Source organism: Triturus cristatus, chromosome 7, assembly GCF_964204655.1.
Source record: "Triturus cristatus chromosome 7, aTriCri1.1, whole genome shotgun sequence".
NCBI classification, from domain to species: Eukaryota; Metazoa; Chordata; class Amphibia; order Caudata; family Salamandridae; genus Triturus; species Triturus cristatus.
Window position 1 is genome coordinate 146,654,997 of NC_140590.1, and position 22,639 is coordinate 146,677,635.

The window sequence follows — 22,639 nt, forward strand, 5'->3', positions numbered from 1 at the left end:
TCCGCTGTGGCGATGTTTTTTGCGGCTGCTATCGCGGGTAAACTGGTGCTGTGGGCTGTTATAACCCCCTTGTGAATGGGGTGGTAAATTTATCACGACTTTGTCTGAGATAAAGTGCCGTTAATTCGGCGATAGCTCCTTGTGAAAATGGCCCTATGTTTTTTACATCTCACTCGAGTGGTTACAGTCATAGATTTGTAGGGGAAATGCAAAACTCAAAATAGCAAACATGGCACAGACAAAAAAGAGAAGTCTATTTTATAAAAATAGATCGTTGTATGCTATGGCATGCTCCAAATGCAGAATAAAGTGCTACACGAAAGATCATGCTAAAAAGTGAATTCATGCATACAGTAAAAAAACGCTGCTGGCAGACAGGCCCGTACCGAATCACTGCTTTTGCTGCCCTCGCTGGCTGAAAAGATAAGAAGTAAGTGCCTAGCCTGGAGTGATGTATCATTCCTATATTGATAATGCTTCTAATAAACATGTGCTTAGAGTTAGCATGCTGTGCATTCATGAGCTCATCAGATTCAATCTGAGCTGCCATTTTGCAGTGTGGTAAGTACCACAGCTGAAGTACACTTGGGCACAGCCCACTCAGCTATCCATCAGCTGAGTGCTGTAAATAAAAAAAGAACGGTGCGAGTAAAAACAGGAGCTTTGTGAAAAGAACTCTTAAATAAATTTAAAAAAGTAGTCCCGAAACAATGCCTTAAAATGGCCACTGCTTATGGTTAGCAGTAATTGGTTGTTGCTGTCGGGAGGTCTAAAGACAGAAAGTGGCGTGATGCATGCATACCATGGGCAAATGTAGAGAACGAATTATGGAGCTATGAGGGAGTCAGCAAATGGCAAGCCTAGTGGTGGGATGAATCCCCCAAAGTACATAAAACAGGTCTCTTTTCGAGACAGCGCATGCGCGCAGTCTAGAGCTGAGATCTAAAAAGGGTGTCTCAAAGGGAAACCAGCTGCCCTGATTACAATGGATACTGAGAAAACTTTTGACGTGACAAGCTAGGAATTCCTAGAGGAGGTTTTAACCAAAATAGAGATGGGGCATATAATGAAAAGCTGAATACTTCCTAATTGTCACTTTGGTTCTTGTGTTACATGTAACTCAACAATAGACCTGTTCCCTCTATTTGTGTGTGCAACTATTAAAGTTCACCATATAATTGAACAGGCAGCTTCGTGTTGTCAGAGCAGATGAACCAAGTCTCCCTTCTGCCCTCATGTGATCAAAAATCCCCATTTCCAACTATGGTATGTGCTGTCAACTTCTACATAATCTCCCACCAATGTATGGATGATCAGAGGAAAACGAACGACATAGAATTTTCCCAAAGCAATCACAGAATGTGAAGAAAAAGTGAGGAAGAATGTAGGCAGTGCCTCACGGGAGTAACACCAAGGGAGGTAACAGGCTGGTACTCGCCTGTGTCCTCAGGTTCTCATCATTAGCAACTGCCTACTTAAAAATAAATAGGGTAGTGAGGAATAAAGAACCAAAAAATTAGAGAAAAGTGCTCTCAGTGACCCTTGAAAGACAGACCGGGATCTACCTTAGAACCCTGATGTGCTTTAGTGTTAAAAACGAGCTAGATACACTGGCTATATTGTTTTATTTCTTGCTGTGTATCTGCCGAAGTTAAAACCAACATGTTTCATTGCCTTATAAACTTCTTGGCAATTTCGTCAGGGTTAGGGTCAGTGTCCTCACTGTACCTCATTTCTCCGTTTGTTGTATCATTCCAATTGCCCCACTTCGGCATACCTGCTACCTCAATTTTTGAATGTGGGACTTCCACAAGTTCCAAGTATGTTGCTGTAATAAGTCAGTCAGTGTGTTTAAGGTGGTCGGCCAGTGCTTGCTCCTTCAAGGAAAAATTCGATGTCCTTCGTTCTCCTCTGATCATCCATACATTGGTGGGAGATTATGTAGAAGTTGACAGCACATACCATAGTTGGAAATAGGGATTTTTGATCACATGAGGGCAGAAGGGAGACTTAGTTCATCTGCTCTGACAACACGAAGCTGCCTGTTCAATTATATGGTGAACTTTAATAGTTGAACACACAAATAGAGGGAACAGGTCTATTGTTGAGTTACAGTTGATGAGTGGGGGGCGACCTGTTCTCTTTTACCCCTGAGCTCCAATTTTTGAATAAAAAGCTTGTGTTACATGGCCAGCAATGATTCACTCAGCGATCTTGACAATACAGCAGATTGGTCCTCTCCGCTCGCCTCCATGACATTGGAGCCTACGAGCCCTCTGTTTGTGAAAGTGACTGCCTGATTTGTCTAGCCGGTCACAAATGGTGTCTCTGTTCTGTCCTGATGAAGACCCAGGTTAAGGACTAACCAACCTATACATGACAAGGGGGTTGAATCGACGACGGTCTCTATTTAACTGTCAAGTACAGAAAACAGAAACATAATGTCTGTGTCACGAGGATACTATGTTCACATGTAATGTTCGCCTTTATGTGGTTGGATAGGTTTCTATCAGTCCTTTGATGTATTTATTGCACATTGCCTTCCCCTTTCCCACAACCCTCACAAGTGCACACCTCGTTCAGAGCACCCTCTCCTCTCTTCCTGCTGGAGCACCTTCTTAGAAATGTACAGACAATCAATGCTGTTCGCTAAATATAGCAGTATACTTCTGAACATGAATAAATTGTACTAATTGATTTATGATGGTGAAGCTTTATTTTGAGTACTAAATCATTTTCCGCTGTGAACGTTATTGTTTTGTACTGTAATTATCACTCCCGACAGCTAGCGCAAGGGTAAATGACATTGACTCTCAGAAACTTTATTGTCAAATGGGCACGGGGCAAGGTTGCCAACTATTCTCGTTTCTATTCATTCTTGTGATTGAATATGTAGCTTCTTTTAGTAGGAAGATACCAATGAATAAGTAAATATCTTTTGGAGATGCAAGGATAAAATCGGGCTCTTTGTATATGACATAGTCCTCACGATTACCGAACCAGACACTAGTTTGCCTACCTTAATGGGGAAATTTGACAATAAAGACAAATGAGAGATTCTTAATAGCAACCTCTTCCCAGAATGGGTAGTGCAGTTAAAGACCCTGTCATAACAAAGCTAAACTAAGTTAACTACTCTATAAAATATTTGTGCCTTAATATATCGAACACGATCAGATATTGGATGATACTAAACTAGCGTGTTTTAAAAATACTAATTTTGGTTGGCCAGGCTAGGAATATAGATAGATAGATAGATAGATAGATAGATAGATAGATAGATAGATCACGGTTGGGGTGGGTATATCTGTTAATATATTACCCCGCCTGCTTTACCTGCTTCAAACGATGGCGCCACCCACGTTCTAGGTCTGGTACCTCTGACCATGTGGTCTTCTGAGTAGTTTACTTGAGTGTGCCCAGAGCGCCTTTATTTTCTCTATACGGAGATGTCCGTGGTGATAAGGGTTTATCCTCCTTCAGCTTAATAGGAATCACCTATTTATGTCTGTAGGTTAATCAAGTTTGATTATTTAAAATAATTGTCCCCTACACTGTGATCCTTTCTTTGAATTCCATTCATTAGCTATGGTGCAAGCAGTAGTTATTCCTGTTAATTGCAGACAAGCAGTAACTGCTGACTATCCCTGAAACATTACGGGGAAGATTTAGTATAAAATGTCCAAACATCTTTGAAGTCTCCACCATAAGGAAACAGAGTAGAAAATGAGGATGAGATGGACTGCTACTCTACACAGACTGCACTAACTCTGGGGAGGGAAAGATGGAGCACATCTAAAGGGACTGTCAATTAATCAGGTATTTGAGAAAGAAGCATTGCGCAATGTAAATAATATTATGGAACTCCAAATGTGCAGAACCTGGAATATATCCTCTTACACATAGGCGTAGCCAACAGTTTATGGGGAATTAAGGTACGCAATGCCATGCATTGATCGTTCACATGTTGGGACCTGCAAAGCGACTGTCAGCAAGGTGTTGGGAAAGAAACGAGCCCCTCATGCAAAGCAATGCAATGCAATCAGTGCTTAATTTGAGCAGGAGCTTTCCGGTGCTGAGCACCGGCACTTAATTGGTTTCCGGTGCTGGCACCACCACCTAATTGTCAACACCACGCTTAGGGCAGTCTGCCACAAGGTGGCGCTGCTCATGTAATTTAAAAATGAGCAGTATAACAGTTGTTTAGGAAAACAAAATACATTTAAAAAAATTGCTAATACCTGCCCGCCCAGCCATTCCTTTAACTTTGGGGACCTAGAATAATATGAACTGTTGCATTTACATGCGAGAGAGATGGTTAGTAGTTGTTTTGGCAGCAATGACAAGGGCGATGGGTGGTGCAAGCTGCAGTGACCTCCAGGTCAGAGCCCTGGCACTTAATATTTTGCAAATTAAGCACTGAATGCAATGAAGTCTTGTGACAACCCAGGGCTATAGAGCAGATGACTGGTGGTGGCCCACGCCCTACTGAATGCATCAAGAAGTGTGCAGCCCATTGGTCCTCATCTTCGGGCAGGAGTCTCCACCCTTGGGAGAGCACTGGGACTCTGGGATGAAGACGCCTCAACAATGTCAGACTGGTTTCTAGAGCAGGAAGGGTTGGGGAGGGAGAAGTTCCCAAGAGGCTACAATATGCAGGATGGTAGGCACGAGAAGCGGTGGGGTGAGATTTAATAGGGTGGTTATGGTTACGGGGTTATTAGGGCACTGCAGATTGTAGTAATCGGTGAAACGAATATTCGCGAATATTCACATGGTATTTTACGGATTACACTTTAGTAGGCTGGAGACGGATTGATAATTGACGAGTAAGTTCCGTCGTCCATTTTGGCATTTAAATACATGTTATATTATTGTTCCCTTTTAAATAGTGTGCGCATGCTCACACAGATAACACTTTCGAGGTCGGCACTCCCTCATTTAGTCCGCTATTCATTTGACCAAGAGAAACTCCTGTAATAAACGCGAAAAGTGAACTCAGCTGCAGCGCGCGCTGCACAGGTGGCGGTTATGAGCATGGTCCACGCAGAGGGTGAGCCACGAACAATTCCAACACTCATTCTCTTCCACACTTCCCCCCTTCACAGAATGGTTCCTCTGATCTTCCTTTTTTTCTGAAAACCTCTGAGCCCCGCGCCGCCGCACCTGTAGAGCAAGAAGTGTTTGCTGTTTATCTGTAGCGGTCACATCCCTTGACAGCGCCGGTCCTCGGAGCGCTTCGCTTTTCACCGAAGACGCGTTAGGTCTCCTCGGATGGACTGGGTGCACTTCCGGAGGCTGCTCAGGTAAGTTTAGCCATTTTTTACCTGCCACCGCTTGACACTCACAGCTACTCTCCGGCTCCCCAGCTACTCCTCACCCAGGCCCGCCCCCGCCGCTTTTAGAGGTTTCACTGCAGAGTTTAACGTCTGGACTGGGTGGGCAAGCGGACCTTCGAAGTAGTGTACGACATGACTGATGGCAGTATCTCTTTCACATTCTTTAAAAGATTTTTCAGGGCCATTTTTGTAGTGTCCTGCTGGACACGTTCTAGTGTTCCATCTCTGTCGCACCCCACACTGCACTCCCACTCATCACAGGTCAGGTGACCCTGTTAATAACAAGCATTTGCAATGCAATCGGTCTCGCCTTCGGGATCTTTATAAGTATTTAGCCAGGCAGCACATTTTCCTGGGTGCTGCCACATCTACTTTTCTTCAACGTGGAAGCTTGACACTAATAGCACTGCTTTGAGAAGTGCTTGTCATGAAACAATTGTGGTCATTTGTGTGTTTCCTTATCTTGCTGCATAATGTACTCAACCCTGCCGCATAAAGCTTTGTTAAACAGCCAGTCGAACCAATCCATTCCTTAAAATTCACAGAAATAGAAGAGGGTAAAGAGATAAAACTCACTTTTGTTTATTATTGTTTAAAGTATTTCTGTTAGTGATGATTGAGAAGTGCAGCCATTTGTTAACTCTGCCTCCTTAAAATTGATTTGCCTGAGAACACTAAAAGATGGCACAAAATGTTAGAGGCTCGCAAAGGCTTGTAAACTGAGGCAGTCAATTTAAGAGGCACTGAAGCGTGACTTTGGCAGGGTTATCGTTCACCACCATATTGTTAATTTATAATATACATACTGTTGCATATAGATGCCTTGTGCTGTGATTGACAAGCCACAAAAATGTCAGTAGAAGCTTCCTATGAAGGCGCAGAAAGTGCTTTATGTTTAAAGTATAAGAGTGACCTAATACATGTACAAAGAGCGGGTTTTGAATACAAGGAAGAAGTGGCGCTCAGCTATCAACGTGACTGTATCCTATGAAAAGGAAGAAATATTTGGTATGGTGCTAAACAGGAAAGGGGAAACCCCCTAATAATCCCTTAATTTGCGCAGGGAAACTCTACCACATAAACTAAGCCAAAAGAAACCTGTGCACACATACAATATTTCAACAAGCAAGGTCAATGATTCAAGAACAAATAGGGCAAAATCCAGCAGGGATATCTTGATCTTAATCTTCTTTATTATGCTGTTACATCGAGCAGCCAGCCGACACGTGTTTCATCAGAGAGCACAATGGTCTCTGAATCTTCAGGGCTGTTAACTCAAAATGGCCCACCGTAAAATCCAAAAACCGGTGATAATTCCAACCCGGTGGGGTTATATTCAATGCTATAAAAGCAGTGCTGCGAAAACGCTCAGGCAGAAGAATTAGGACCAAAGGTAACGAGCCCAAAGGTGATAAACTACAATGGCAATTCCATAGGCAGTGACCGGGTAAAATAGTCGAGATGACAACAGTGGTCTTAAAGGGCCAAAAATGGGTGAATGTAATCATGCCAGGATAATCGATAAAAATGTCAGAATTCTCTCTTGTTCAAAGATCACAAATTAAATTGGGTATGCCCAGGTCCATCCATATTAAACACGAGTGTAGTGTGTATGGGACCCACTCGAATACAAGCAAGATCCCATGTCCTAGCGTCTCCACTCTATTCTTGGACTGAAGAAAGAGAGACCTGGCTTGATTGAGGGTGCATGCACAGCGTCATGTTAATAAAAATGATAACAAATTTAATAAAAACAAGTAATCAGGTTGCCAATAATTGCCACAGCGGGACATGTGGCATTTCTTACAGATGACAATTCCACGTCGATGTATAAGTAGTCACTTTATTCAGTAAAACCCAGCAGAAGTGAGGAGGACAGTATGGACACTCCTCTTCCAGCGTCGGTCGGCCAGCAAGTGATCTCACCGGATTCCACAGCTACAGAATGTACTAATTGGAACCCAATGAGGTCATCTTGCTTCAAGCACAAACACAACACTTCCCCTTTCTTATACAAATTTTAATACATGTATAACAATAAAGCTTGAATAAAACTTTGTGAATAAATTTGTATGTGATAACATGCTCATTCACGAAGAACAAATATGTGTAATGTAATCCTTTAAATACAGCGGTTTTACACAAACTCGACCAGCTCTGGTAACATCATAATTAGGAATGGTACACCCTTCAGACAGGGCGTTTGATAAGGCGTTTGTGTCATCAACACTCTCTTCCCCTTCCATAGCAGAAGAATACTGTTCAGGATTACAAGAATGTACATTGTGGGTGATAATTTCAGTAGTGCAAGGAGATGAATCAATCTCAGAGGGATAATCCTCAATCCAATCATACTCAATGGGACGAGTATTAGTCTCACCTATGAAAGAATAATCTACATCATCTCTGAATTTGGCAATCTTGCTAGCATGCCACACTTTTCCGTCGCTTAACAATGCAGCATTGCATAAAACTTTAATTACCTTTAAAGGAGTTGAAAATTTACTTTCTCCTTTACGCACCAACCTTCCTTTTTTCACTTTAACAATGTCATTCACACCAAGTTGTACTTTTTTAACATTATGCATGTGATCAAAGTAATCTTTTTGTTTCTGTTGATTATCTACTAAAGTTTTCCTTACCACATCAGGAGACCAGGCTACAGATCTGGTATTTCTTAACCAACCCATGTTATCTTTTGTGCGTGGTAATCTACCTCTCATTAATTCAAACGGGGCATAACCTGAAGATTCACAACGAGTTACTCTATATGCATTTACAGTTTTCCGTAGTTCATCCACCCAGTCTAAATGATTACTGCCAGAAAGTTCGATAATACCTTGGATTACTCTATTAAAGCGTTCCACGCAACCATTTCCTTCTGGATGGTACAGTGAGGTGGTTCTATGGTTGATGCCTGCTTCTTTTACAAATTTTTTAAATGATTCGCTGACAAATTGTCCTCCATTGTCGGAAATAATATCCTTGGGAAGACCTTCACGACCAAATATGTCAGCTAGGAATAACAGTATAGCTTCAGTATCAGCTTTGTCTACAATCTTATATTCAGGCCATTTTGAAAAATGATCTACAATGACAATAATGTATTTCACAAAATTAGAAAAATGATCTACAATGACAATAATGTATTTCACAAAATTATGGTTATGTTGAACCGGGCCAAAAATATCGATGCCAATTCTTTCCCATGACATATGGGGAACAACAATGGGGTGTAAAGGAGTTTTGTGAGTAACTAAACTCTTGTCCGAATTAGAACATTGGACACATTTTCTTATCTCCTTTTCAATATCCCTATCTAGACCAGGCCACCAATATGACTGCTTTACCCTGGCCTTGCACTTCACGATTCCTAAGTGACCTTCGTGACAAAGGTTAATGATTTTGCTGCGAAACTCTAAGGGAGGAATTAATCTTCCACTTCTAAGTAATAAGTCTTCTTCCACTGAAAGGTCATTCCTAACCTCCCAAAAGGCAAATAGACTATTGTGTAAAAGTGCCTTTGCTGGCCATCCTTTTTGAACATATTCAACCACTGATGTCAAGTTTGAATCTTTGCCCAAGCTTTGTGTCCACTCAGAATAGGAAATGCTTTGTAACTCATTACCAAACACAGAGGCAACCATCCATTCGTCACTCTCATTTTTATCCTCATTAATATTGTGAAGTGGACATCTGCTTAAAAAATCAGCAATTCTATTCTTTACACCTGGGACATACACTACATTGTAGACGTAATCTAGTAATTGAATTGACATTCGTGAAATTCTGGGTGACACATTGCTCAAACCTTTTGAAGTAAGGACTTTAGTTAAAGGTTTGTGATCTGTCCTAACCGTTACACAAGTACCCCAAATATACTGTCTGAAATTCTTTAAAGCCCAAATGCAGCCTAAAGCCTCACTTTCAATCACTGAGTATTTTTCTTCTGTCTCAGTGAGAGCTCTAGAAGCAAATGCCACAACAGACTCACTCCCATTATCCTGAATCTGTGACAACACTGCGCCTAAACCTTTCCCACTGGCGTCTGTGGTGATTATACTTTCTAGATCTGGGGAGAAGCCTTTGAGTGCTGGTGCAGAGCATATATCCTTTTTTATGCTCTCAAAACTTTTCTGACATTCGGGGGACCAAAAGAATGTACTCCCTTTCTTCATTAGTTGTCTAATACTGTACATTTTTCCTGAGAAGTTTTGTACAAACTTAGAATAAAATTTGGCTAAACCTAAAAAAGATCTAACTTCATCTTTGTTCTGGGGAACTGGAGCATTTATAATAGCATTCACTAGTTCCGATTTCGGGAAAATTCCTTTACTACTTATTTCATGCCCTAAGTAGGTAACATTACTTCTTGCTAGTTTACATTTAGACTCTTCAGCAGTTAATCCTTTGAGCTCCAGCACTTCAAGAACTTTGATCAAAGTATTATCATGCTCAGCTTTGTTTGAACCCATGACCAAAATGTCATCCTGAAAGAAAACAATGTTTTCCATGTCTTTGAAAATTCTATACATCAGTCGCTGAAACATGGCCGCAGCTGATGCCAAACCAAAAGGTACCCGTTTAAATTGAAAAAGGCCAATAGGAGTAATGAAAGCTGTTAGATGTCTGCTTTCTTTATGAAGTGGGACCTGATGGTATGCAGAGGTTAGGTCACTGGTGGAAAATAATTGTTTGTTTCTGGTGGCTGAGAGTAACTCTGAAATTCTTAGTAGTGGAAACATATCCACAAAAATATTCTTATTGAGTTCTCTCAAATCCACACAGAGGCGGCCGTTGGCCTTGCGTGCAACTACCAAGGGGGCGACCCAATCTGACGATTCAATATGTTCAATTAAACCATTCTGCACTAATTTGTCTAATTCTTTGATAACTCATCTTTGACACTCATAGGAATGTTCCTAACCTTATGAATACACGGGCGGGCATCACTCTTCAGAATAATCTTATGAGAAAATCCTTTAAGTTCTCCTACTTCCCCTGAAAAAACTTTAGGAAATTTTGCCGTGATTGTGTCATACTGTTTCTTGTTGAAATCAACAATACTTAGCACTGGGTCTGCGCTATTGGGATCCAATAATATTCTTAATTCACCCTGGTCCCACCATCCTAGGACACAAGGTCCTGACTTTGAAACATAAAGTTTGCACTCAGCATTCCTGCCTTTATATTCGAAAGGTAGTTTCTTAAATCCTATAAGATCAATGGGTTCGCCTGTGTAACTTACAGGGTGCACATCAGGAACCTTAAATTTGTTACCCAATTTTTCTCTAAAAGCATTCCATGTATTACGATTAATAATCGTGTATGGTGACCCAGAATCAGCCATAAGTGAGACTGAGATACCTTTGATGACAATATTACAGACTGGTTTCTTCCGGATAGTTTTTCCCAAAACCTCAGGTTCTTGAATGATGCAAATAACGTCATCAGTGTCTGAACCTTCACCCTCACATGCGTATTCATCAACTATGCATTTTACAGATCTTGATCTTTTTTGACACACTTTTGAAAAATGACCTAAAACCTTGCAATTAGTACATCTTTGTCCCAATGCGGGACATTTTCTGTCATGAGCAAGGTGGGATGTGCTCCCGCACCTATAACATTTTCCTCTCAGGTCACTTATTCGTTCATTCTGGTAACTTTTGAGACTTTTTTTTTTTCTCTAATTGTAACATCTTTATCATATTTTTTTTTTTTGTTTGTTCATCTGAACGAATACGAGTCCTAACAATCTTTATGACTTCATCACTTTGTGTACTATTACTATTGCTAGATGCAATTACTGTTTTTGCACATCTGGAAGTGAGTTCAGCCTTGGAAATAATAGTAGTTATTTCTCTCAGGCTGGAATCACCATTCATCCATAACTTATCCTGTAAATGCGTATTGTTGCAATGCATTACTAATTGATCTCGGATCAATTCTTCTTCTATTGTTCCAAATTTAGCTGGTAACGCCAAGTTTTTTAATGCTGCAATATAATCTCCCACTTTTTCATTAGTCCCTTGTTTGCGCTGATAGAAATTAAAACGATGTACTGCTTTGCAGACTGTAGGAGCAAAATAGGAATCCAGATCGGCTAATGCGTGTGAAAAGACATCTCCTTCATCTCCACTCCTAGTCTTTTTATCCATCCTTTTGTAGATACTTAATCCACCAGAACCTAAACAGTGCAAAAGTATTTTTTTTTCCTTTGTGGTGATAACTCTTCATTGTCAAAAGCTTCCAAATAATTGATAAAATGATCTTTCCATACTTCCCACTCCAAACTGGTCACTTCACATTCTTTAACCATAAAAGATTGGGGGGCTGGTAAGTTCATTGTTGTCATGGTGTCTCCTTTGCTCCTTTCTCCTGTGCTAATGAATGGCAGTTTAAAATGCACAAGACTATTGGGAAAGTACAAAGAATAGAAGAGAGAAGTGATACACGGTGTGTTTATCACTGTAGAAAGACGACCTTTCGTTTAGGTTCTTCCTGTAAATTACTGAGGCAGAACGCGTGTAAATCGTGAGATTGTTCTCTGTGTATCTGTTGCTAAGATACACTCTGATGCTCCTTAACTTCGTAGCGCGATGACGATTGCCCGTGTACAGGCGTCGTCGTGTTGCCAGGATACAGCGCGTGAGCAGCGTTAGTCTCGGGTAATTTGCGTGTGACGTGTGAATCGTTATGCACGTCGCTGCGCAAAGAAACTGAAAATGGCAGCGCGGACCGTGTAGATTCAAATCACGCTTAACGGAGGATTCAAACGATGCTGTATACACAGCGTTTCACTGACCTTGCCGATTTGCCACCTGATCGACTTCGCTGGTGAGAATGCACACGCTTCCGCGTAGGAGTAACGGCGCGTTTAAAGTCAAATTTCTTTCTTTTAGCTGAACGAAGAGTTTCAATTTTTCTCCATTGATGTGGGTCCGTTGTTGCTGGGTTTAGTTGCTCTAGCTCGTCGCCATTCTCACAGATGACAATTCCACGTCGATGTATAAGTAGTCACTTTATTCAGAAAAACCCAGCAGAAGTGAGGAGGACAGTATGGACACTCCTCTTCCAGCGTCGGTCGGCCAGCAAGTGATCTCACCGGATTCCACAGCTACAGAATGTACTAATTGGAACCCAATGAGGTCATCTTGCTTCAAGCACAAACACAACAGCATTCCGCAAGATAAAAAATGTCGGCAAATGACATTTTTCAGTAGAGAGGTAACAGAGCGTGCTGCATGTATTTTCATGAAAACGAGAGCAGCTCTGCTGTAGTGACAAACAATGGAAATGAAAAAGCATGTGAGCTAAGATAAAGTAACAGAATAGTAGGTCATTACGTAAAAAATATACATGAAATTACATTAGGAGATGAGGGTTGGAGGTGAGCAAGTTGGAGAAAGAAGGGGGGAGGCTTTTGTGTGGAAATCACCATGGCCTGTTGCAGCTACACAGTAGCATGTTTGGAATTGCAGATAACAAAGTAATAAACACCATTGATGGGTGTTTCGAGCCTTTGAGAATGCAAACAGTGATTAGTCCCTCTCAATCGGGCTTACATCACCTGCTGTACGGCGCGCCTAGAGCAAATGTTTTGTGCAGCGGGCGCTAAATACCTCCCTCCCCACATGTGTAAATGCACAAGCAATAAAACTAATTGCAAAGAATTATGATGCCCCGTCAACATGTGTTTTTTAAAGTAAAACGTTACTGTATATGCCGTGGTTTCCCTGAAATGATCCTGCATCAGGTTATTTCACACCAACAGATTTTCATTGAGAAGGTGAATGCTAATTAACAATGGTCCTATCATGCTGTTTTTATGACATAATTCCATTATCTATGACCTCTTTAAAATGAGACTTGCTGCTCAAGGGAATAGTTTACTAAATCACAATTGTGTTGGTTAAATACAAACATATCGTAGTTCTCATAAGCTCCATCCCTTTGGTGTGAGAGCCCCCTCTGCTTGGTTTCAAAGCTCATAAGCAAAAACCAATAAGTCTGGCCTCGGTGAAAGTGATTGCGCAAGTCTTCCGTCTTTGTTACCAAAATATACAAAATACATTAAACTCTGCAGCTGTGTGAAGGTGGCATGCATATATATGTTTAGCAAATAAAAAGAAGTGAAAATTATACATGACAAAACCACTCCGTCCCAGAAAAGAAGAAGGCACCTTAAACCTTTCTGACAACAAATGCCACTGTCCCTGTACTTTGGGAGACACGAAGTGAAAATGAATACAAATCTGTGCTCGGAAACAGGTCAGGAATGGGGGAATCGGCTGCTGCTCACAGCAGGAGCTGCGGCTGCTCGGTTGCGAGATCATCTGGCCCGCACCCCGAGCATGGATAATGCGTTCTTTATCACCCAACAACTTTCTGTGTTTTGTTTCCCTCTCATTGGGGCATCTGGGCAGCTATGAGCACCGCTTGAAATGCACGCACCAGAGAGTTGCCAGACTGTACCCACTGAGGACTCGCCTTATTTACAATAAAAACACAGCTTGTGCCTGCCACAACTGCGGCAGTAGTGGGGTTACCTCGGAGGAGTGGTGGTGGGGCGGGCAAGCAGTGCTGGGGGAAGAGCTACAATCGCGGGCAGGAACGGTGCTCAAAGTAATAAAATGCCTTAAATTTGAAGCTGCTGAACAGCGACCTCCGAATGAGAGGTGGTGGTGGGGGCAGGCTCAGTGTTGTGAGGAGGTCGGGCAAGCTGTGTTGTGGGCGGGGGAAGGTATGGATGAGTGGGGACACTGTGATGGGAGCTAAGTGACGTGTGCGAAGGGTGCACAAAGTAAATAAAACTGGCTTAAATTTGAACTCCGAGCAGCGACTTAGGAGTGATGGTGGGGACGACTCAGTTTTGTGAGGGGTTGGGGGATGCAGGGGGAGAGTAAGTGATGGAGATGACAGCTATAAACATCACGCCGGAGGTGGAAATCAGAAAAACGAGTGTAATGTGAATGCTTAGATTGGAGCGAGGTTAGCAGCGGTTCCCTAACCCTCAAAGACTCCCTTCATTTTTCGGATAGAGCACACATTATAAGTGGATGCCTGCACCAGTGCGGACATGGAAAACGGCAATAGGAGCGAGTCCGGTGTTACTCCTTATCATTATAGCGGTGCCGGTGCAGAGATGGCAGGGATTATCTACCCGTAGGCGCCATGCTCCTGTGACTAATTGTACTCTGCAACACCAAGGTGCACAACCAGATGGAGAGGCCTAAGAGAGAACGTCATGAACATGATGTCAGAGCGTAGACTGCTCATCTTCGGGTGCGGCCACTTTAAACTTGAGTCCGTTTTTTTTGCTGATATATAGGTAGAAACTCGGCAATTAATAAATAAACAATTTTAAATATATTGTTGGGAAGTTTATGCAGCATTTTCGAAAGAAGATACTTTGGTTTGGGGATCTCACTAAACGTGCATCGAGTATACACACGTCAGTTTGTTGTTAGGTGTGCAGCTCCGCTGAGGCAAAACCGGCGGGAGCGTCAGAGAGGTTTTATTTCTTGGGTTAGATTAGAGGAAGCTGCGAGGGGAGGGAGGAGTTGGGGGCTGGGAGGCACCAGCAGATTCAGCAAACTGAAAACAGCCCTGTGTGCTCACGAGCAGAGGGAGCTGCGAGGGGTCGGAGGAGTTGTGGGGGCGTGGGAGGCAAGGGGAGATTCAGTGAAGTTAAATCAGCATTGTGTGCCCGCGAGCAGAGAGCTAAGAAAAGAAGCGTCAAGGGGTGGGAGGAGGTGTTCTGGAGAAAGAGGCACTAGGAGATTAAAAGAGCTGAAAGCAGAGTTGTGCGCCAGTGAGCAGAGCGGAGAGGTTTAAAGAACAACCCAGACATGAGGGGTGGGGCGGTGAGCAGGCATAGGACTGTGGTGGGGGAGGGGGGGAGGAGAAAGTAGTCTGTGCAGTGAAGGGGCCAGTAGCCATGGAATGATAAAAATGACTGACATGGCTGTCATAGGGAGGGACTAACAAGCTTAAAACCAACCGGAAGGCAGCATTTATAACCTAAGCCAATGAAGAAGATGGGCCGGAGAGTGGGCGGAGCTTCCATGAAGCTTCCACACTATAGTGTATACTGCATGCCTCTCAAAGCGATGGCAGCGCATTCGCGCTGCAATGCTAGCGAGACCTAAAAAGGGCCGGGCGCACGTGCCACGGGCCCAAGGCACAACAATCTTCAAAAGCGATAACTTTCTCTGCCAGGGTAATGCGTATTAGAGGGGAGGGTGTGTAGCTTAATGACCAGAGCTGCTGAATTTGGAATTGAAATGTCGGGTCCAATTCCCGGCATCGCGCGACATCCTGTGATTTTGGACAAATCGCTCAATTTCCCTGTGTCTTAAAGATACAACAGCAAAAAACACTGGTGCTCATTTAAAGCGCTGCTGGTCAAGTTCTCGTTATATAAACCTGTAAAACGAAAAAACTGAAAGGTCTGTCTGTATTATTGCTTACTAAGGTCTGGCTATACAGTACTTTGCCAGTGTAATGCAGGCTCTACAAGCATTCTAGAGTAAGGTTACCAGATAATTCCATGTCAGAATCCCATCTTTCAGTCCTGGATTTTCCATACGTGGGGCACCAGGGCCTCATTTGGATCTTGGTGGACTGGTTACTCACAACGGTTACGGATATCCATCCCCCAAAATATAAAAATCTCATTAGATATAATGAGATTCATATTTCGGTTGACGGGATATCAGTCACTGTTGTGACGGACGAACTTGTCCACCAAGAGCTAAATAAGGCCCTAATTGAGGTAAACATGGACAGCCAGGGCTTTAGCTATCAATAGTGCAGCAGGTGCAGCAGCACCGGGGCCCAGAACTGTAATGTTCCCTTTGTACCTCAGTTGTGGCTGATTTTTTTACTATATACCACAGGTTGTGGGATCCTATTTTCCTTATATTTGTTAGGGTCTCTGACAACGTTGCAGCGCCGCTGGTGAAAGACTTGAGACGTTAGTACCAACACATCGCAAATCTGGAAGTCCTTATAAACATCCATAAAATGAAATGAAAATAAAGAATCTGTGTAAAATAGTAATTGTTTACAAATTAGCAATAATTTTCAAACTTTTCATCTGGCACTGATGAGAAAATCTGATACTACCCGAGATCCTAGCTGGTATTCTAAGACACCGTGTAGAAGGTCACACTTAGAATGTCTTGTAACATTGACAAGACACTCAAGAAAAGCTCACACTGCAGGTGTCCGACAGCCCAAGAACCTACTGCTGGAGGAAGCTAATAGTTCCTGGGATCACATAACTACAGTTAAGATGTTCACACAGGAGTGCAGCTACCATTGGTGCAACAGGTGCAGTGGCACCAGCGTTAGAGCCATAAGGGTTCGAACCCTAATAACTGCTGCTGATTTTTGCTACCCCAACAGCAGATAAAGAGGCGTTTTCCTTGTTTGTGCCAGAGCCCATTGCATCCTGGCTATGCTTCTGTGTTCACATTGGGATCCCATCACACTTAGAAGACACACCTTATAGAAGCTCACATTGCTTGAGACCATGAGCCCTAAGAAGACCATGCTCTGAGAAATGAGACGTTCACACTGATGAGAGCATCTAGTGATGAGAAGGTACTGCTAGATGAAGCTCTCACTAGAGTATTTCTCTACCACAGTTACCTTTGTTTTCACCCTCCAAGCTGCTTTAAACAGCAGTGAGCTATGTTACCTTATGTTGGACTTGGCCCTTCTGGCAGGTTCACCCCTGAACTTTTTGCTTTTATTGGTGACCTGGTGGTAGTGATTTTTTGTTTCTGCGCACTTTCCCTGTGTCCCAGGGTAAAGTGCGTGCGCGCTCTGAGTGCATGTGGTGAGATAGGCCTGCCCTCCCATAGGAATGCAGGGGGAATGTATGTGTCGCTGGTAGTTCCTGATGCGTGGGGTGTGCAGGCTCGAGTTTGGTATGTGTGGACTCGTGTGATCGAATGCTTCGCAATGATGTATAATGCGTGATTATGTCATGTGCGGAAGTGCCACTTCTAGGAGTTGGCATATTAGTGTAAAATGTGTCTGGCGTGTGATTGGCTGGAGCTGGCTGGTGAGCCTGGCTCCAGGAGTCTGGGTGGGTCTGCCCCAGTGGTGAGTGTGAGATGAGCATGCTGATGGCTGGGGAGGAGTGCACCTTGGACCTGAATAGGGCAGGGCTTTCCCCACACAATGCTGGCTCCGCCCCCTGTGGTGCGACTGATGACCCTAGCCCTGCCAGTGAATAGAGTGAGGGGCTGAGCACATCAAGGGTGCTCCCCAACCAGCTGCGACTGGTTTTCCCCCTCACCCTGAACCCAGAACAAAGGGAAAAGGTGTATAAAAATGGGGCTGCGTCCCCACAGAGTTGTTCTCTTCCAGGATCCTATCTGAGGGGGGCTGCTGCTGCTGGAGCCCAGGAGGAACCGCCACTTAGGACTGCCTTCCTGCCTGGAGGGCCCAGTGAGCTGGCCCCTGGCCCAGCCTTGCCCCCCCTGCCTACCTTCCTAGAACTTTGCTGGACTTTTATATTCTCCCCTAAGCGCTAGGAGCGCTTTACTTGGTGCTTTACTGAAGCCTCCAGCGCCTGGAAGCGCTGGACTTGCCTTTATCGCTAGGAGCGCTTTATTTCTGAAAGCCGGTGCCCACCCGGCATTTGTCCCATTCGAAACTGATCCTGAAGTCCCCTGGCAGGTGCCCACCCTGCCATGGACATTGCCGTGGTCGCCGGCGGGTGCCCACCCCGCTTATTTAATTATTTACTTGGCGGGTGCCCACCCCGCTTATTTGCGTTTATTTCGAGGGAGCCTACCCCTCTTACGGCCAGAAAAATCACCGCTGCAGCCCGGTTCGTAACCGGAAGCCAGGCAGGTTGTGTCGGGACGTGGGCGGGACCTCAACCTGGAAGCAGACGGGAGCCTACCCCGCGCTCCGGTACACGAAGCAGGAAGTCCGGGCTGACTGACACGGGGCTACCGTGAGGTCGAGGGAAGCCCCGCGCCGAGAAGAGGAACGCAGCCGAAAGCGGGAGCAAGAGGGAGCCTATCCCGCGACCCAGGAGTGCTGCCGAGGAAAGAGCCTTCCCCCTACGAGCCGGTGAGTGGGGCTCTTACAAAGAGGGTGCACGGAGCAGCCGGGTTTGTTGCTGAGCGCTGGTGCGCTCCAACGGGGCCCGCATTGTCTTCCTTGAGCACTGGTGCGCTCCAAAGTGTTGGTTCCTGAGCCCGAGTGAGGCTCCAACAAAGGGGGCATCCCTATCTTTCTGAGTCCCCGAGCGGGACTCCCAACACATACAGGGGCAGTTCTCTTGATGTCCAGAGCGGCCCCGGAAGGCAGCGGGCCGCTCCAACGTACGAGGACACGGACAGTGTATAGAGCCTGCGAGGCTCCAAGGCGGCATTTCACTGTGCTGAGTCCCTGAGCAGGACTCCCACAGTAACGGGGGCATCTTGTTCGTCATCAGAGCGGCCCCGGAAGGCAGCGGGCCGCTCCAACGTTATCTTGGGCCATATTCTTGATTCAGAGCCCAGAGAGGCTCCAACGCCGGGGCAATATTGTAATAGAGCCCTGACAGGCTCCAACGACGGGGCCATTGTTTTCCCAGAGCCCAGCAAGGCTCCAACGTATGCCATAATTGTTCTAAGGGCCCAGAGGTGCCCCGGCCCCAGTCCCTACAGCTGCCCAGCACTTAATGGGCAGTTGCCACGTTTAGGTTGTGCCCCTGCACGCATTGGCTTGCGCAGCCTGCGCAGTCCAGCCCTGACTTTGTGGACGAAGGGCGTTTGAGCCCCTGAAAGGCCAGGTTGGCCTGGGGACAGTTTTGCTGTGTCGTGCCCTCACCTAGGGTACCTGTTGATGTTTACATATGTACTTTTGCGCCTGCGCAATGCCTTTATGCTATGCTGATTGCTAGCTGTACCTATGCGTAGGGGGAGGTCTTTCCTAGTGTAGGTTGTGCTTTTATGCATCTTGTGCCTTGTGTTTACACCTCTGAATGTGTTTTTATGCGTCATGTGTAATGTGCGTTTACCCCTACAGGTATTGTGATACTTAGGTGGTTGTTTTCTCATAGTACAGGTGGTGCTAGCGAGGTCCTGATTCCCTGCGTGACATTTTCCTAAGGTGGTTAGGGTTGCGTAGGTGGTACTTACCTGTTACCAGTAGTTACTGGTTGTGTGCTACATTTTCTATTTAGTGCTACAGTGATTGTATGTGCTATGTTCTAAAGTATTATTCCTATGTTCTAAGTGCTACATTCTAAAAGTGCGAATTCCTGACAGTGGTCCATGTGGCCCTGTCCCCTGTACATATAATCCCTTGTAAAATTCTGCCCCGTGCCAGTTGGCACAGTGTAAATTGTGTGAATATTATCTAATGTGTTTTGGTATAATACAAAGGCTATTTTTATATAATACCTTGTGTGGAGTTTCCTTTGTGGTGGGCCTTGGGTGTTGTTGCTGGGTGCGCGCGCAAACGCTTTACACATTGCCTCAGAGATGAGCCTGACTGCTCGTGCCAAGCCACCAAGGGGGTGAGCAGGGGTTATCTTTGGCGTGTAACTTCCTTGCCCTGACTAGAGTGGTGGTTTCTGCCTGACTTTGGCGCAAGCCTTAGCCAACCAGAAATCCCATTTCTAACACCTTACTTTTGTGTCTGCTGTCTGTGCCAACCGGGTTCAGGATACTGCTAAGCCCTGTCATGCCCTGAGGTTTTTGTGTGGACTTTGCAGAACAATTGCCTGTGCTTTCTGGTGCTGCCAGGCCTGCATGATAAAGGGTCTTCTCACTCACCGTTTAGATGATAGCATCTCTGTCGATCCAGGTGGACCTACATGTGCTTGAGCTGGTTTGCATCTGTGGACTACCGCCTCAGTGTCTGTAGACCAAGCCACACAGGCGAAAGGCTGGTCACAAGTCCTGGAATTCAGGACATCTCCCTTGACCAGAGCTTCACTGGCCACTGCGCCCATTCCATTTAGTGAACATCAGGGCCACAGAAATACTGACTGAACAAGTCCTGAGAAAGGTATTGCTCTGCTTTTGTGGCCAGGTGTTTGGTGGTAATTCTGACTATGTCTCCCTCTAGTGACTGTTCCTGGTCCGGACTCCATTCTGGGGTATATTAATGGCACCTTTGAGGCAAAAACCTTATGATCATTGTGGACAACAGACTCACAATGACCAAACAATTGAACGCTGCCACCTCCTCCAGCTTCTTCATCCTGCATATGCTATGCAAGATTTTCAATTCGCTCCCCACTGACACCAGACATACAACAACACAGGCCCTTCTACCCAGCAGGCTAGACTACAGTAATGAACAATATGCCGGCATCACGAACCAACTCATACAAAGACTCCAGACCACTTAGACTGCCACCGCTGGACTAATCATCAACGTTCCCGGCAATGCACACATCACGCCCCACTCCATAGAGTTAGAGTGGCTACCAACCCAGAAGCGATGCCAACTCAAACTGCTCATCCAGGAATACAACAACCTATACAATGTCAGACCTGCCAACCTCAACGTCAACACCGCCTCAACTTTCATCAGCCCACCAGACAACTGTGCTCCGCATACCTTCACCTTGCACAAATTCCACATGTCCACAAGAGCAAGTTGGGAGGACGCTCTTCCTTCTATATAGATGCCAAATCCTGAAATGACTTTCCACCCCAAATCACAATCTCCCCATCCCTGCTCGAATTCTGCAAAAAACTGAAGACCTAGCTATTCAACTAGCAGCCTTATTGGCCTACTCACCAACTCAGTGCCTGGATACACCTCAAGTTATATGTGTACTCTACAAATCCAAATAACATAAAATAACAGAAGGCCCAAGGGTGATATGTATGGCCTAAGCATTATTGCCCGATTCTTCACTGCAACCTGTAGCGCTTTGAGCAATAGCTCTACTTATAGACTTCATGCGAACACTGATAACCAACAGCATCTGGTGTACCCACAAAAACCCAAGGGCCTTATTTCGAGTTTGGCAGTCCGACGGCAACTAAGACCCCTAAGAGACTGCAGCGACAGTGTTCAATGGACCTCCCTATTACGAGTTTATCTTGGTGACCGCATTGTGGCTGCAGAGATTCTGCAGCAGTGGTTATAATTTTTAAACATGTATTGATGACTGTATGAGCATTTTAACTGCATATGTGTCGGATGCACAAGTATGCATGATACATTTAAAAAAATACCACCTACTCATTGACGTGGTCGGGTCCATATGTGGGCTGCCCAAGCAATGGGTATATGGTACAAAAATAACTCACCTGTACATTGCTGCTAACAGGGCTGTAATCCTCTGGGTGAAGATGCTCCTGTGAAGGGAGTACCTGAAGAAAGGGACTCACCTTAAACTCTGCCTGGAAAAATAAGAAAGCGGTGAATACAAGCCGAAATCCTTCGTTTTCACCAGCTTGAAGCTGGATGTCGGACTGCAGCTGTCAGCTCATTGAAAAGGTAACTTGTAATATGGATGCCAGTGAAACTCTGGTACCGCACTATGGCAGCTGCCTTTCCCCGGCTGTGACCCCGGTGGTCAGCGGTCTACTGGTTGTCTTAGCAAAGCCAATCCACACAACTCGTAATACGACAGTCAGCCACCAAGCTCACAGCAGTCAGACCTTGACCGCGAGTACCGTAGTCAATGGACCTCCAAACTCGTAATAAGGCCCGAAGTCTTTTTTGGACTTTTGTCCCCTGCTTGTTCCTCTATGGCTCCACTCTCACCTGTTACAGCACAAATTTAGCATGCTGAGCTAACAAATCGCCTCCTTATTTTTGCTTGGAAACAAACAATTGTTATTAAGGGATTGTAAAGCTAAATTGGAGTTCGCTGAGCTATATCTATAAAACTGTGCCATTGATTCCATGCACAGCTAAAATGATTCTTATTTTTCTTAAGATATGGTTTAATTTGCTGACACAAAGATCCTTTGGTATAATCTCCAATTTTTTTTCCTTCATCCGGTTTAATGCACCACAGCCCTGCGAGCCCATGCAAATAGCAATACAGCGCAATAAAGGCCTCTGTAAATGTGACAAAACAGGTAGTGGTCTGTGAATACCATCTTCTAATTACACCTAGCTAGGGAGCCTGGATTCCTCTCGTGTGTTTGATTTTTGGGAGTGACCTCAACATTTTTTTAAAAACATGTTGCCACAAAGGGAATTTCAAAATTTTACTAGCCTGACCATGATGTTTCCCAGGAGTGTTGCAGGTTCTCCAGGCCAAAGAATGTTTTGAAAAAAATGGTGGCAGTAATGCAGGCTAAAAAGAA

General features: G+C 44.5%; 1 protein-coding gene across 6 annotated transcripts in view; it reads left to right on the forward strand.

The window, feature by feature from the left end:
• Positions 1-4,548: 4,548 nt before the first annotated feature.
• Positions 4,549-22,639, forward strand: part of LOC146809066 (uncharacterized) — a 461,119-nt gene continuing 443,028 nt past the window's right edge. For 5 of the 6 annotated variants that reach the window (XM_085615870.1, XM_085615869.1, XM_085615874.1 and 2 more), the window contains exon 1: positions 4,922-5,306. The gene's annotated coding sequence lies outside the window, so the exon portion shown is untranslated. Of the gene's footprint in view, positions 4,664-4,921; positions 5,307-22,639 lie in introns of those variants that run through there. The other variant, XM_085615871.1, reaches the window with a different exon arrangement.